This window comes from Monodelphis domestica, chromosome 1 (genome assembly GCF_027887165.1).
Source record: "Monodelphis domestica isolate mMonDom1 chromosome 1, mMonDom1.pri, whole genome shotgun sequence".
In the NCBI taxonomy this organism is placed as follows: domain Eukaryota; kingdom Metazoa; phylum Chordata; class Mammalia; order Didelphimorphia; family Didelphidae; genus Monodelphis; species Monodelphis domestica.
The window spans coordinates 279,429,674-279,447,441 of record NC_077227.1 but is presented as its reverse complement, the minus strand read 5'-3'; positions in this window follow the sequence as shown (position 1 = coordinate 279,447,441).

Sequence of the window (17,768 nt, the reverse complement as noted above, 5' to 3'; positions counted from 1 at the left end):
ATCTTGACTTTCCTTGAATATATTTTGAACATCCAATCTTAAAGAGAGATAGACTTTAATAGGTGAAGAATCTAACACCTTGAAGAGTTCATTAAGTACCTTGTTCAGTTACACGGTTAATAAGTACTCTAACAATTCAGGTCAAAATTATCAAACCTTTTTATCTGATCATTTTCTGGTCTTGATTCTATTCTTGACCCTAAAGTGGACTTCCCATTGACTTATCTCAACTATAACCCTGGGAGAAGAATATGTGCTCTCCACAGGATCATGGTAAAGATGAAGGAGTCTTCATTTGTTAGTGTTTGAAACACCTTGAAGAAAGGATGCACAGTAGATAGAACAGTAGATTTACTTTTGGGGAGATGGGAGTTCAAATCCCATCTCAGCCACTTACTAGCTGTGTGACCTTGGCTAAGCCATTTGCTTCGGTTTCCTCAACTCTAAAATGAGGATGATGGAAGTATCTTTCTTGCAGGGTTTTTGTGAGGATTAAATGAGATAACATTTATAAAGTTCTTGATGTATTTTAGGTGCAATTTAAGTTCTAGGTACTATTATGATTATCAGCAATTTTAAATTATATATTATCTCATTTAGTGATCACAACAACACTAGGCTATAAGTAGCAGTATTTTAGTTTTTTAAACTGGGAAACAAAGGCTTGAAAAGGTAATATTCTGTAAAGTTTACAAAAGTAGTAAATTGATGAGCTAGTTCTGGAACTCAGAGGATTTTTTTAATTGAAAGTTTTTATTTGATTAATTAATTTAGAATATTTTTCTATGGTTATGTGATTCATGTTCTTTCCTTCCCCTTCCCCTCCACACCCATAGCCAATGCACAATTCCAACTCAGAGAACTTTTGATTCCAAATCAACCAAGTTCTTTGCACTATAACTCATGCAAAGAGTTTCTGGGAATACTTTTTTCCAAAATATTTTTAGAATCTTATATACTTATATATACATGCATATATACATATATGTGTGTATATATATGTATATAAATATATATATGAGATAAGTAAGTCCATGGGAAGTTCACTTTAAGGAAAAAATAAAACCAAGGCCAGAAAATTATCACACACACACACAAGAGAATCACAGAATTTGAGCACAATAAATGGCCTTTGTAGCCATCTCTACCCCCATGGAATTCCCACAAGTCTCTGTTTGAAGAATTTGAAGAGTGGTTTACTAACCACCTGCTTCCCTAGACTGCCCATTCCCCCTTTGGATAATCCTAATTATTAGGAAGTTATTACTAATATCAAATCTAAGTTTGTATCATTGCAACATTTTTAAAGACTATAGGGCAGCATTTATTTTGATCTCTGCAAAAAGCATATAAAGGATTGGCATTAGCCCATGACCAATTGATAAGAATCCCTCACTGTTAAGTCCTACTTTTTTTTCTCTTCTCTGAGCTTTTTATTCAATGGCTCCAAATCTTGTCTTAGCTACATGATCTGGGTAAGTGACCCAGTGCTGTAAATACTAACTTTTATTAAACACAGCTAGATGGAGTGCTGAGCCTTCAGTCAGAAAGATTCAAATTCATGAGTTCAAATCTGGCCTCAGATCCTGGGCAAGTCACTTAACCTGATTTGTCTCAATTTTCTCATCTGTAAAATGAACTGGAAAAGGACATGGCAAGCCACTCATTCTTAATATTTTTGCCATGAAGACCCTAAAAGAAAAATGGGACATGACTGAAAAAAAATTATTAAATACAATCACTTGCCATAGTAAGAATGAGCTCACTACAGGGCAACTGGATGGCTCAGTGGATTGAGAGCCAGGCCTAGAGGTCCTAGGTTCAAATCTGGCCTCAGACACTTCCCAGCTGTGTGACCCTGGGCAAGTCACTTGACCCCCATTGCCTAGCCCTTACCACTCTTCTGCCTTGGAGCCAATACACAGCATTGATTCCAAGATGGAAAGTAAGGGTTCAAAAAAAAAAATAAGCTCACTAAAATGAAATCAAATCCTGAAAATTTTGAAAAAACAACAAATCCAAGTGGCACAGGGGATAGAGTGCCAGTCTGAAGTCAGGGAGACTCATCTCCCTAAGTTCAAATCTGGCCTCAGACACAGCTATATGACCTGGGCAAGTCCCTTAAGCCTGTTTGCCTAGATGAAAAATAAACAACAATAAAACTAATGAAGGTGTCAGGTAATTTTCTTAATGGTTTTTCTTTGTCATTAAGGAAGGTTTAATGAAGTGATGGAGAATTTGAAATGACTATGATATGAAAGCAAAAGGCAACAAACCTTTTTTTAAGAAAGAAAAAAGTTGGGAATAAATCCTTCCATTGGAATGTTCTCTTATAGGAAATGGTACTAGATTGTGCTTTGGGGAACATTTGTTGCAAAGACATAAAGGCAGAAGATAAAAGGTAATAAATGGAGAAAAGCTAACAGGTCAGCTTAACTTGGACAAAGAGTATGTGAAGGAGATGGTTATAATATGAAATGACTAGAAAGATATGTGGGAGGCAGAATATAGAGCCTTAAATGCCAAGATGTTTGCAACTTATCCTCAAGGCAATAAAAAACTCTGGAAGATTTCTAAGGAAGTATGGCATAGTTCAGGACTTTCCAAAAGTATTCATTTCATAATCAAGTAAATTAAGTCTATGTTACCCATAGCATTAATAACAACAATAATAATAGCTATAATTTATTCAACATTTTAAGATTTGTAGCATGTTTTACTAATATAATCTCATTTTTATCCTCACAATCCTGGAGGCAGGAATTATGATGTATCTTTATTTTATAAATGAAGAAGCTGAAATTAAGTGACTGAGGTCAAGTCTGAACCCAGGCCTTCCTGATTATACAGAAGCAATTTCACTGACTAGTCACTAAAACATATTGCCTCTCTAGTCTAGGCCCAAGGAACTGGAATTTTCTGGCATTAAATACATGTATTTTTAAAAATCTATTGTCATGCAAAATGCACTTCCATATTGGTCATTGCTGTAAGAGCACACTCATACAAAACCGAAATCCCAAAGTAAAATCATAAATACACTGATGTGAAAAATGATTCCAGCAGTTCTTTCTGTGGAGGTAGATAGCATTCCCCATCATAAGTCTTTTAGGATTGTCCCAGCTCAGTGCACTGCTGAAAGCAGCCAACTTTTCACAGATAATCATCCAATATTGCTGTTACTGTGTACAATGTTCTCTTGGTTCTACTTATTTCACTCTGCATCAGTTCTTGCAAATCTTTCTAGCTTTTTCTGAAAAATTATCTTGCTTATCATTTCTTATAGCACAATAGAAATACATGTATTTGTAAAAATATATACTTTATAGTGACACCCATATATGCTTCCTACATAACTGCCCACCTCACTTCCAGTTTCAATTCTCTTCCCAGGCCAAGCTAGCTGATCTCCTTCCTCTGTTCTGGCAAAATGTGTTGCATGAATTCTCAAGGGCTGCCGTGAAAAACTTTTCTGGAGACTTTCTCTGGTTACATGTTGCTTTTTTTTTTTTAATCTCTCTCTTTCCAAATTCCCTCATCAATTTGAAAGACCAAGTGAGTAGTATAGACAGGCAGTAAGATGCATTTCTGTTCTTTTCTATTTTTTCAAGTTGCTAAAATCCTTGAGAGCAAAGACATTTTTACCTTTTTATCCCTATCAGCTTTTCGAGTGACATTATTAAGTTCTCTTCTCTTCCATGGATGAAATATCTAGGGTGAGGATATGGGGTTTTTATGAAGGACTAGCCTTTTCAAGGCTGCTTCCCTCCTTTGGTAACCACCTTTCACCCAATTCTTGTCTGTGGCTCCAAGAAGCTATAATAGCAGACAGGCTAAACTAAGTTGAGGGTAACTGACAAGCTCCAAACCCATTGGTGAGTTAGGGGGATGCCTACCCCAAATGGTGAAATGGGGGGATGAGAACTATTTGTTCTAATGGCCATGAAGGAGGTCTGAAGCAAGTATTGTAGTGTGTTTAGAGCTTGGTCAGACATTGAAGACAACCAAGACAATCAGCGCCTCCTCCATGGAATTAACTAAGAAGGTTGAAAATATTTACTCCGTAATAGAAATAACTATGGATTTGGAGTCAGAAGACCTTGATCTGCATCCTAATTTGATTGTTTGATAACAATGTGACCTTGACCAAGTCAGTTAACTTTTCTAAGTTTTTATTTCCTGGCCTATAAAGGAAGGAAATGAATATTTGAGTGAAAGGAAAAGCATGTGCTCTGCTTTGGGGGCACAAGTCTGAAAGAGACTAATTAATAACATTAATTCTAGGCATCTTCAGAGAGAAAGAAAAATCAAAGGTAAAGAAACCCCTACTACCCTTGAAAGTCTCTTACACAATCTATTTCCATTTACAATTTACAGTTTCCCAAAAGATAAAATTCTTCCATAAGATAGTTACAAAGCGCAAGTGAAAGATCACTTAACAAAGAAGAAGCTGTGATTCTTCAAAGAGAACAATAGTCATCTTTTGGCATACCCTGGAAAATTATTTTCCTGAAATTATTCAATTCCATTCTAATCACAGTCTCTAAAGATTCTTCATTCAGCCTGGTTAAAGGGAATCCAAGAGAAACTTCTAGTCATTGAATTAATCAAAGATGACTTCCTTCTGTAACAACAATCTCCTACAAATCATAAATGCCAGTGTAATACAGTATAACAAAGATATGGTAGGGTAACAGAATTATACTGGTGAATATTTTAACAATGACACTCTAGGGAGAGATGTACACACACACACACATATGCCTGCATATATATATATATATATATGTATATATATATATATATATATACTTCTAAGTTCAATTTGCATGATTAACATTTTCTCCATCACTCTTTAAGTCTAGACAATCAACAAAACAATAAATCAAATCTTGTTTTGTAGCATTTGCTGATTTCCAAGGTATAAATAAATGCTTACACTGAGAATTTAGCAATCCGTTCTCCAGAGCCAGTACAAGTTGGCTCCACACACTACTGGTAACATCATGTATAACAATGACTCAAAAGTGGCATTTATTCCACAAATGGGACAATATCCTTAGGAAATAATGGGAGGAACTCCTATTTGTACAACTATGTTTATAATACAACTATAGATAAACCCTGGAAATAATTCAACTGCCTAAAGCCTAGGAAATATTAGGCAGAGTGTGATATTAGAGCAATGGGTTATTGTTATTGAGAGGCAGTGGGACAGTCACATGGAAAAGACCCTGAATCTAGAGTCAGAGAACATGAAATTCCAGGTTCACTAATTACTACTCATTGACCCTAAACAAAGCATTAAACTCTGTGGGGGCCCTAGTTTCCTCCGCTATAAAATTGAGTAGGTGATTTTTTTAAACCTTTATTTTCTGTCTTAGTAATAACTCTAAGACAGAAAGGCAAGGGCTTGGCAAACAGGGATAAGTGACTTGCTCAAGGTCACACAGCTAGGAAGTATCTGAGGTTCAATTTAAATCCAGGGTCACCCATCTCCAGGACTGGCACTCTATCTACTGTGCCACCTAGCTGCCCTTACAAGATTTCTAAGGCTCATTTCTAAGTTTATGATCCAATGATAACAACAAATACCTCAAAAAAGTGAAAAGATTTATACAAGATAACATTAAGTAGAGGCAGTTAGGTAGCTCAGTGGATAGTCCCACATTCTTACCTAAAAAATTCTTGTCCATGCCTTCCCATAAATTCTCCATAGACTGCTGAAGACCTTCAAAATTTTCTACTATTTCACAGGTGCCATAAGAGATTTTACTATTGTCACTATTGATTTTATCTCTGGAAACAACAAAAACTCTTTCTTTCTTTCTTTCTTTTTTTTTGGAGACTTACTTGCTGCTTTCTGAGGTGGCTCTGTCCCCTGGATTAAGCCCAGGATCCTAAATCTAGGGGTGCTCTCAGCTAATACTACCCTTACCATGTTATCCTCCTACTAGTTCCCTTTTGCAAATCGGTAGCCAATGGACAATTTCTTTGAAATTGTACACAGGCATAAAGGGAAAATAGGGGCTATCCTTCAGGGAGTATTTCTCAGCAACCTAGGGCACTGGGGATGAAAATTTTCCCATCAAAATTGACATCGAGGTAGGCTAATGTTTTGAGCGGTCTTTTCAAGGGGCCACATAGTTCTCATCCCAAAGATCTCAATCTTGTACTAACACAAGTCTACAATCTCTCCCTCTCTCCTTCTACCTCTCCCTCCTCTTCTCCCTCCTCTTCTCCCTCCTCCCCTCTCCCTTCTCCCTTCTCCCTTTCCCCATCTCTCTCTAGAAGATGCTTCAGAAGTCAGGTGGCTATGAAGCTTTTTACCTCTTGGTTATCTACTTCTAGACTTCCCAATTTCTTGTAACTAATTGGACTGAGTGCCAAGTGTCCAACTGTTCATGCTTTCCCAGGCAACAATAGAATGCTTTGACAGATGAAGGAAATCTTTGATTCATTGGTTAGTACTGCTAATTCTGATCCCAACTACTTTCTTTGCTAGCTACCATTCCTTCCCAGAACTCCTTGGAGCTGTACTTGCTCTCATTTACCTCTTTATCATTACTAGAGGAATCAGGATAGGGCAATGACTATGTGCAGCACTGGAAACCTTCCTTCAGTTCTCAATTCAGTGCTTACATAATAAGTTGCAGAGTCACCTTGCTCCAAAGACCTCCTTTCTGGATTTTACTAATATTAGATGACAACGCTGCTGCTGATAATAATAATAATAATAATAATAATAATAATTCTGGCATTTTCTGGATCAAAATGTAGTATTTTATTAATAATATAGTAACACCTCAGGGCTTAATGTGTTACTATCTGGCTTCCATTTCCCCTTATTAGAAAAATGTTAACACTAGAGGGTGCCATAGTGATCATCGGTCCGGTCTGACTCCTTCATTTCATGCATTGGAAAACCAAACCTAAGAGAGGTTGCCCAAGATAGAGCTGGTAAGCAACTACTTAAGCCAGCATTCCAAGTTCAGAAGGCTTTTCCCTATAATAGTGCTTTCTCTAATGGTCACCAATGACTCCCATATCGTCTAATCAATGACCTCTTTCTAGTCTTCATCCCACTTAATCTTTTTTCAGGGGTTCTTAACCTGAGTTCTATGAACTAATTTTAAAAATATTTTGTAGGGGTAGGTAGATGGCTCAGTGGATTGAGATTGGGGCCTAGAGATGGGAGGTCCTGGGTTCAAATCTGTCCTCAGATATTTCTTAGCTGTGTAACCCTGGGCAAGTAATAACCCCTGTTGCCTAGCCATTATTGCTCTTCTGCCTTGGAATGAATACAGAATATTGATTCTAAAATGGAAGATAAAGGCATAAAAAAAATATTTTGACAACTATATTTCAATATAATTGGCTTCCTTTTACTCCTATGCATGTTATTTCTGAGAAGGGATCCATAGACTGCCAAAGCGGGGCATGATACAAAAAGTTTTAGATCTCTTGTTCTGAGGCATTCAACATTATTGACCCCTACTTATATCTCCAACCTGAAGAAGAGCAGCTGATTTAGGCAAGATAATTTTACCAACCACTGCATCCTTTCTGCAGACCAATTTTTGACCTCAGAGAAACAAAGGAAGGAAGGAAGGAAGGAAGGAAGGAAGGAAGGAAGGAAGGAAGGAAGGAAGGAAGGAAGGAAGGAAGGAAGGAAGAGAGAGAGGGAGGGAGGGAGGGAGGGAGGAAGGTCTTAGGTCTGTGTAAAATAAGTGTAATTTATCTTCTCTATAATGGTCTTGCAAATTACTTGAAGATAGTGATTATATTCCACTCCAAATCTTTTTTTCTCCAGGCTAAATAGCACCAGTTTCTTCAGTCATGTGGCATAGAGTTTCAAGTTTCCTTGATATTCTAGTTGGTAATCTCTAGATGACACAAGATGTTAATAATGTCCCATCTAAACTGTGGCAGTCATAACTGAACACAATGGAGTTGATATTTGTTTCTGGGAAATGGGGTGGCAATTTTCAAATCAAGTGAGGTGAAAGAGGATAGACCAGGCTAATAACTGTACCAACCTAGAGGCTGACCTCGCTGGAGGTCAGTCATATAGCTGACTGCAGAATCACCTGACATCAACAGAAGAAGCAACTCCTATAGAGAAGGAGCTATCCATCTCCACCAGCTGCCAAACAAATGGCAAACTAGTCAATCTAGCTGAAGTAGCAGGGTGTCAGCAGAGAGACAGGAGGCAGTATATGCCTAGATGGTCAAACACCTTTTTTTGTACTCCAGTAAAGATAGTACTCCAGCCAGACCCTTGGGAATAATAGTAGTCCCAAGATCACTGATCCCAGTTCCAGCCCTGGTATGTGGCCATCATTGAGGTTCTGTTATTTTAGTCCTGTCTGCCTGTGATCCTATTTAGGGTTTTCTTAGCAAAGATCCTGGAGTGATTTGCCATCTCCTTCTCCAGTTCATTTTACACATAAGGAAACTGAGGCAAACAAGTTAAGCCTCACTATCAGTAATTCCTGCTAACCAATTGCCTCCTGCTTGCAGGTAAGGTCAAATCCCTGGGAGTATCTATCAGTAATCCTCTCTCTAGACCATTTGTCCTGCTTTCAGCCCAGTATTCCATTATCAGTCTTAATTAAATATCAGTAACTGATTCTGGATTACATTTGCTTTGTCTCCATCCCTTAAAGACTATTTCTATTTGGTTTGTAGCTGAAACTTTCTATATGTTTTCTCCCTAGTAAGCATGCTCCCTTCTTTTCTCTTTGTTTCCTAGCACTGAGCACAGTGCTTTGCTCATAGTAACTGCTTAATAAATGTTTTATCCTTCATTTCATTCAGTCCTGGTTAGATATGACAGACTTTTGTGACCTTGGAATAGCAAAAGCCCTCTTCTGTTGAGAGGAACTAAGATCAAATCAGGGAAGGGATTTCCTAAGAGAAGAGAGGGAGTCTTTTGTTGATTCTAGTTACCTTTTTTCTCTTCCAAGTTTCACTGGCACTTTTTGGCAGCTATTGTAGGTCCCATTATTATCTCTTTATTCCTTTCAGTGGGGCTAGGGGGTAGAGGACAAACTCTCAACAACACTAGAAGTCTCAGAAATAAATAGGGCAGGAGAAGATGGGAGAGAAACTTATCTACATCCAGTCCTTCCTGCTCAGGATGCTGTCACTACATCTTGCTATCCACCCTCTTTCTTCCAGTCACAAGAGTCTTTGGTTCTCAGGACGTTGGAATCCTAAAAAACAGATTTGAACTCCCATCTCTAACAAGGACTTTCTATGGACCTTGTTCCTGTGGGGGCTTCTATTATCTTGCATGTGACATAAAGAGGGTAGTGTTAGCAGGAAGAAATTCTAAACAATGACTCCCAAGGAAAGAGATTCATTCAAAGTGGAGGATCACTGTATTTTATATCTGGAAGGAGTCTAGTCCAAGTATTTAAAGTATTAGTTCAACTTCCTAGCTGTGTGACCCTGGGCAAGTCACTTAACCCCCATTGCCTACCCCTTACCACTCTTCTGCCTTAGAACCAATACATACTATTGATTCTAAGGTGGAAGGTAAGAGTTAAAAAAAAAATAAAGTATTAGTTCAATATTAAAAGATGGGGCAGCTAGGTAGCACAGTATATAGAGTGCCAGGCCTGGAGTGGAGAGGATCTGGGTTCAAATCTGATCTCAGACAGTGCCTGGCTGTATAACCTACCTGAGTCAAGTCACTTAACTCCCATTGCCTAGCCCTTGCCACTCTTCTGCCTTAGAATTCATACTTAGTGTAGATCGAAAGTAAGGGTTAAAACAAAACAAAAAACAAGGAAAAGGCCTTGCTAGCTAGGAGTCAAAGTGAGTGGAATGCAGAGTTGGAGTCTGGAAGATTCACCTTCCTGAGTCTGGTCACAAACACTTACTAGCTGTGTGATTCTGGGCAAGTCACTTGAATCCATTTGCCTCAGTTTCCTCACCTATAAAATGAGCTGGAGAAAGAAATGGCAAGCCATTCTAATTTCTTTGCCCAAAAAAATCTCAGATGGGGTCACAATTGTTAAGTTATGTGACCTGGACAAAAATCACATAAAATACAGGCAGTGGTAGATTGTAACTGGCAATATTTGAAGGAGTAAGTATCCATAGTTATGAGATCACAGATCAAATGAATCAAGCAATCAATTAGCATTTATTAAGTGCCTACTATGTATCAATCAATCAAAATGTAAGTGCCTACTATGTACCAGGCATTGTACGAAGCACCAATAACATAAAAAGATGAAAGAACAGTCCCTGCCCTCAAAGAGCTCACAATCTAATGGGAAAGACAAGAAATTAATATATACAAAAAAAGTTATATTTAAAATAAAAAGGAAATAATTAACAGAAGAAAGGTACTTGAATTAAGAGAGGTTGGAAATGTCTTCCTATAAAAAATTGGCTTCTAATTGGGACTAAAAGGAAGCCAGGGAAGTCATTAGGCAGAGCTGAAGAGGAAGAGAACTTTAGGCATGGGAGATAGCCAAAGAAAATGCTTAGAGCAGAGAGAGGTAGTATCTTATTTGTGGAACAGCCAGTGTCATGGGATCCTTATGGGATAGTATATGGTGAGGAATAAGATCCATCACTGTTGTAGGTAAAAATACTCCTAGGTGAACTTCTGCCTGAATGGAGGCAGGCCACTATACCTACAGAGTAAAAATATAAGAGTCTCATTAGGCCAATCAATAATCAAGAAATTCATTGAGAAACTCCAGGCAGTAACTGCTTGCATTCCAGAACTACACAAAAAGTCAGCCAGAAGCTGACAAGCAATAGGAAAAGTGATCCTCAGTAAAACCAATACCAGCACAGGTAAACAAGCTGATAGTTTCCCAGGGCAACCAGAGATAGTAGCACTCAAGGCTCTGTGACTGCAGGCAGTAAGAGTGGAGGGCTCTCCCAAGAAACCTCCAGGGTGGTTGGAAACTCATAGGTGAATGCTGGGGACCATCAGTCCAGGATGTCTTGACAGAGTCATGCGTGGTAGCTGGGGAGACCACAGAGTGGTCCTTGGCGAGATGTGACTGCCCACTCTATCCCCTTTACATGGCCTTTCATCAATGCCCCTTACTTATGAATTGACACGATTATTATTCCCCCTAGTCTCAAAAAGAAATAATGCAAGAGCAAAACACCTGTATCCTAATTCTCCAAAACATCACCAAAAGATCAGACCCTCAAACCCAATCCCAAAAGACTATTGTGGGTTAACTTTTACTTAGGTACATAATTCCCAGCAAAACGGCAGCTACAGGCCAAGCCCAAAACTTTCTCATAAAGTCAGCACACAAATCAATCATAGAGGCCCATACAATACGTACAAGTACAGTTCAGGTACACTAAGCTTCAATATGCCTCAGTGACTCAATTACACAAATCAGTAACTCAAACTCCCTAGTAAGCCACCTGTGACAAAATCATTTATCTTGTGTTCTGTCTGTAATCACAATACAAAAATATAGAAGATTAATCAAATGATTTGTTAAAGGTTAATGTATCACTTTTCCAATTATCTCTCTTTGATTTTTGTTTACCTGCATGCCAAGAAAATGGGTATAAAAATAAATCCCAAGCCTGGGAATGTCGGAGCAGCTGAGATGCAAAGTAATCCCATGGCTGTTATGATGATTAAGCTGTCTTCCGTTTGTTATTTATTTTATTTTATTTATTTTGACTGATCGTTAGCCACCTGTCGGGGACCCCAGAGTCGCAAATGAGGCTGGACTCTGACCGTGTCATTCTGGCACTGGAACAGGACCACTCCCGGCTAGGTAAGTCCCCTTTCCCTAACCCTAAAAGTTTCGAATGGATCAGGTTCTTCCCCCCAGAAGAGATCTCGCCCCCCCAGTGGATAGAGCAGGGTTTGGGGGGAGTAATCCAGGGCCACCAATATAAAAGGGGCAGGCTCCCAATATAAGAGGAGCGGGCCCCCAAGCGGAGCGGTTTAAAAACAGGTAAAGTTAGAAGGAAAGGGCTGCCATGGGACACAGTGAATTAAAAGAAAGCAAGTTATTCACTGAAATAATTAAACAAGGTTTTCAGAAAAGGGGAGTAAAGGAGAGAAAAACAAGCAAGTCACAGCTGACTAAGTTCTTGGAGTTTATTCAAAATTGTAGTCTGTGGTTCCCCAATGTAAGGATGTTAGATTTAGACACAGAAGAAAAAATTAGCCCAGACTTAAAATCTTATAACATCCCCGTTTGAGCTAGACAACCACCATCAACCCTCCCACCTGAGGGAAGGAGGAGTGAATAGAAGGAAATGAGGGGTCCCCCTCCTCTTCCACCTCCACGACCCTCAGATCCTCAGCTTTAGCAGAGAAAAGCCCATTTTTCAACCCCTTGTCACCTGCCTTTTCAAATAAGGCTTATGGAGCCAAAAACTTTTTACACCTCTCACAGTTTTAAAGGGATAGTACCTATGGAACCATCAAGATGGATTTTTTCATTCTTTCTTCTTCCTTTTTCTTTCTTCCTCAAGATCTTGAGTAAACATCTTAACTCTTAAAAGCATGCTTCCCTTAGTACGTGTTTAATGTTTGTTATGTGTGGGCTCCATTTGTGTCTACATCATAAGTTTTGTGTTCGTGTTTCCTTAATTGGTCATTTACAAAAATTGCTTCAAAGCCCTCTGCCAAAAAGAGGTAATTTATGTTCCATAAATCTTCTCTCCTTTTGTTTTGGAAAGGGCCCATCCAGAAAAAAAAAAAGAGAGAGAAAATGATTTGGAACACACAAAGGGAACTTTTATCCCAAAAATTAGCTATTCTCTTAGATTTTATATTTAAGCTCTATATAGGTAACCTTGGAAAACTGCTAATTAGTCTGAAAATGTACTGTGATACGTGGAATTTTATGGTGATGATTGTGCCTCAGTTAGAAGTGATATGTTAGCTAAATTCAAGCCAGAGGTCTGTTTATCAACACTAGGACCCATAAGAGAAAGTGATTGAAATAAGTTCAGAACTGGTCGAATAGAGAGCTTGATATCAAGAGGAATTTTTTCTTTTTAAAAGGCAAAAAACCATTCTGGATGCTTAGTAAAACATAAGATGTTTATGTGTAAAATTCAGTCAGATAACAGTTATAGTGGAGAACTTTTTCTAAGAATTAAATGTTGGATTTCAAAATGAGAATCATTCAAAGACAGCAACAAGTGATTGCATGTTAGCATGAGATTGTAGATGTTCAGAACTGGTAATCAGCAGAAGTGAATTTGCATAGTTGTTAAGTGTGTGATGTATGGCTAAGGTTGGAAGTTTTAAACAATGTTATACTTGTTTGGGAATATATATGCTATGAATAAGAAGAAACATATCTATTCAAAGATAATTTGTTACAATGTCATAATAGATGTACACAAAATACGTATGAAGTTGTGCTGTGAAGAAAATTAATTTTTATTCAGATTGTGTGTAGTGCAATTGGCAAAGGAAAATGGCCAGTCCAGAAGTCAAATAAGATTCATTATTAGGCTATTAAATATAGGTAAAAGGTAGTCGCCTCTCCCCTATTTATAGTAAGAGTAATAGAAACAAAAACTGAAGGTTTTATTCTGCTTGGAGCAGAAGCTTGAAATCGTAAGGAAATGTTAGGGAACTTTAAACAAAGTGAATTTGGAAGTTAAGTTTTTAATGAATATATTGGGAGTGATTTAATATCAAGGCTTTATACACATGTCAGTTTTTTCCTGTAAATGCTACATCATAATTCATGATATAAATTTAAGATCACATTTTGAGAAGTTAAGTATATTGACCCCTCCAAGGAATTGTTTAGAACTGCTGGCTACAACCTTGATGACTCATTCTGAGTCCTTGCCACCCCTCCCTTCTTTCTCTCCACAGCTAGAGTTAAGTAATCATACACTAGCTGGCAAACAGAAGCAGTTTTGATTACAAATAATTTCACTGGTTATTGGAAAAGGGATTCCATTATCCACCTACATGTATGGGAATCCACATATGATTTTGACAACAATAATCCTACGACTCTAAAATAATACTATTAAAGATTTTATTTTAATTTTTGAGTAAACCTGTTTCATCACACTCACCCCCCTTCCTCCCATTACAGCAAGTTTACCTTTTACCCCTCCCACTTCCTACTACAGTAAAGAGAATTCTTAGAACACTAAAAGGTTCTATCATACTAATTTATATAGACTTTAAGATAAGATAGGATAGTTTTTCATCACTATAGTGACATGCACACAAATAAAGCTTCCATGCAGCAAAGTTAGTGAGAACCTTACACCTATTTGAGGTAAATGTTTTAACAATTGCTAGGTTACATAAACATGCAAGCAACCTGTTTCCAAATTATGAAAATGTTTGGAATTGGAGTATTATTGATTATGGGTGGAAATCTGGTTCTTTAAGAAAAAAATAATAACCACATCCATTATACCTTGCTTTTATTGATTTTGCTGCTTAGTCTATGCATGTATATTTTTAAACAAAATCTTTTCCCTTGCATTACTGAGATTCTGATTGGCCTACAATTAAATGTTACAAATAGAATTTAGTTATTTATAAGGGAAAGATCATCAAAATTTTTAAATAAAAGGTTAAGACCTCAGGAAATTTTATATCTCCTGAAGTAAAAGAATTTATTTCCCAATATGTTAGTTCCATCAAAATTTTTCTTAATAAAAGGACATATCCAAAGCAACATGGACCACATAGATCAGGGTCCAGACAAACAAGATCCATAAAGAAGAAAAGAAAATTCAGTTAAAGTTTCATCAATATTAATAATTGCTATTTGGAATACATGTTAAATCCTGCCCATCTATGTATCATTGGATAACTTTTCTAATCAAATTTTACTTCTATTCATGCTACTGAAACAGTATGCTCTCTGCATCTCCCAAACCCTCAAAACAAATAATGGCCCAATACATACATCCAAAGCTCTTGCTAATTTAAAATTAATCTAAAAAGAAAAAAGACAAAAGGTCTTTTGGAAAAGTATCATTATTAATCATTGGTAGTTCCATCCCTCTTTTGGGGGCAAGGATCTATTTGTGTTTTCCCCCCAGGTACTCTCAAACACACTTGGATTCCAGAAAGATTCACCCATTCCTGCTATGACTCCCATCCCAACAACAAGCCTGGGAGAATGAAGATACAGAGACTGCACTAAAACAACAAGATGCTCTACCAACTTGGGGACAAAATGGGACACTTGCAGCCCAAGCAAAACAAAGAATGGACAAGCAACAATTTATTCCTCTTGATTGCATTAATGCCTTATTTTTTTGCCATGTTAGCTATTTCATCTGTACTCCCTGGTATTTCTACCATTGAAAGCCCCTCATCTCCCATTACTCATTTTTCTTTGTGGAAATTCATTTCTTCTCTCTCCCCCGCTATATTACTGTGCTCTAATGACAAGAAAAGTTCCAAGCCCATTCAAGTCTATTCATTGATTTTACAATGTGTTTCCCCCACAACTTATAGAAATTCTTGCTATGCATTTTAACAAGTTGTCTTAATCCCTCCATTCCTGCTGCCATTGTATTTGTTGTTAAATAACCACCTTTTGTTATGCTTCCTGTTAATATGACTATTGACTGGTATAATGGTCCAGGCATTTATGCCCAACAATTAATTTCCAACAGTTTAAACCATCCTAAACCCTTCATTGCACCCCTTATTTTGGATATCACTGCACTCATTGCATCACTAGCAGCCTTCCCGATAAGGAGCCCACACTATACCGACAAGTCATGGATATCTGTCACTCTGATACTTCCTTTTATTCAGCCTCATCCATTGCCAATTCATTTTATGACAGCGTCTCCTCCCTTATCTCCAACAGTGATTTGACCCCTACCTTTATTGCTTGTGGATTTGCTCTTGTCTTATTTTTTCTTATTCTTTTTTGCTTTCCAATCTTCATCCAATACCTAGGGTCTACCATTCAGCAAGTCCAAATTGAACTGAAGTCTCTTAGACTTCTTAAAAGTTAATGTATCACTTTTCCAATTATCTCTCTTTGATTTTTGTATACCTGCATGCCAAGAAAATGGGTATAAAAATAAATTCCAAGCCTAGGAATGTCGGAGCAGCTGAGACACAAAGCAATCCCATGGCTGTTATGATTAAGCTGTCTTCCGTTTGTTATTTATTTTACTTTATTTATTTTGACTGATCGTTCGCCACCTGTCAGGAACCCTGGAGTCATGAGTGAGGCTGGACCCTGACCGTGGCAGGTGGAAGCTTAGAAAACTCCAGACAGGGCAGCCACTGGAATGGGCATGGCAGGGCTCAAACTGGGATGGCTCAGGATTCTGAGGTCGCTGGCATTTTGTCTTCAGAGAGTATCAATGAAGGTTTCTTCCAACTGTACATCTTTCATCTTTCTCTCTCTCTATGTGTATGTGAGTGATTTATTTGGACAGAGAACTCACTCAGCCTCATATAGCATATACAAGTATAGGGATCATCCCATGCCAGAAAGGTTTTAACCAGGAGCAGCCTTCCACTAACTGAAATGTGTTTGATTCAAGCCTCTGTTATATAATGGAGATTCATGTTTTCCTATAAAATCCTCTTTCTGTGACCCGTCATATGGAATAGAAATGAACTCAATTAATTTTTAACTAAAGAATTTTTTAATCCTAATTTTTTTCTCTTATAAATAAAAAGAATCCTTAAATGTTAACAATAAAAGAGAGTCAGGAGCTGGGAGACAGAACTCCTGGGTCTGACTCACCTTATGATACAAGTGCAAATCATCAGGTAAGTAAGCATGGCCAAACAGGAGGAAGCAAGGGATTCTCCAAGAATATGGAAATGACATAATCTTTTCTAGGTGGTATCCCCTGGCTCACAGAGTTAGTGTTGAGTCCATTTTCATGGTGTAGTGGAAAGGGCACTAAATTGAATCAATCCCTCCTCTACACAACCACCAAATTGATTTTCCTAAAGCCTAGCCCTGATCCTATCATCCTCTTACTCAAATGCCAATGGTTCCCTATAACCTCTGAGATCAAATATTAACTCCTCTGTAAATTAAGGCTCTTCACAACCAACCTTTTTCCTACCTTATAGACTACTTGTACATTTTTCCCTTTACAGTCACTAAGGTCCAGCCATACTATCCTACTTACTGTTCCTCATATGTGATGTTCCATCTCCCACTTCCATGTCTTTGCTTTGGCTATCTTCTGTATAGTTGGGAAAATCTTGAACTCCAGGTCTATGTTCCCTGGAATTCCTTCTGTATCTCCCAACATCGCTTTCCCTGCATCCTCATGTTTATGTGGTTAAGTGATTGGTTATAAGTTTTCTGAAACTCCTCTCTCTTCTTTATCGAGACTGTGGCTTAAGTTAGTTAGCTCCCTTTTAACGCTAGTTTTTTTTAATTTTAATAAATTGTATAAATATAATCCTTGAGTTATTGTATATTAATTTTAATTCTCACACTCCCATCCATGGTATGTCATCTTTCTTTATCTCCACCTCCTAGAATTTCTGGTTTCCTTCAAGACTCAGCTAAAATACTAATAATAGTTAATAGCTAACATTTCCATAACATTAAAATGTGCCAGGTACTATCCTAAATGCTTTATAGATATTGTTTCATTTCATCTATTATCTTTACTAGTCCCTTCAGCAACTAACGCCTCTCTCCCAAAGATTATGTCTGTATATATGGATGTGTGTATTCTCCTCCATTAAAATATAAGCTCCTTGGGGGCAGCTGAGTATCTCAGTGGATTGAGAGCCAGGCCTAGAGATGGGAGGTCCT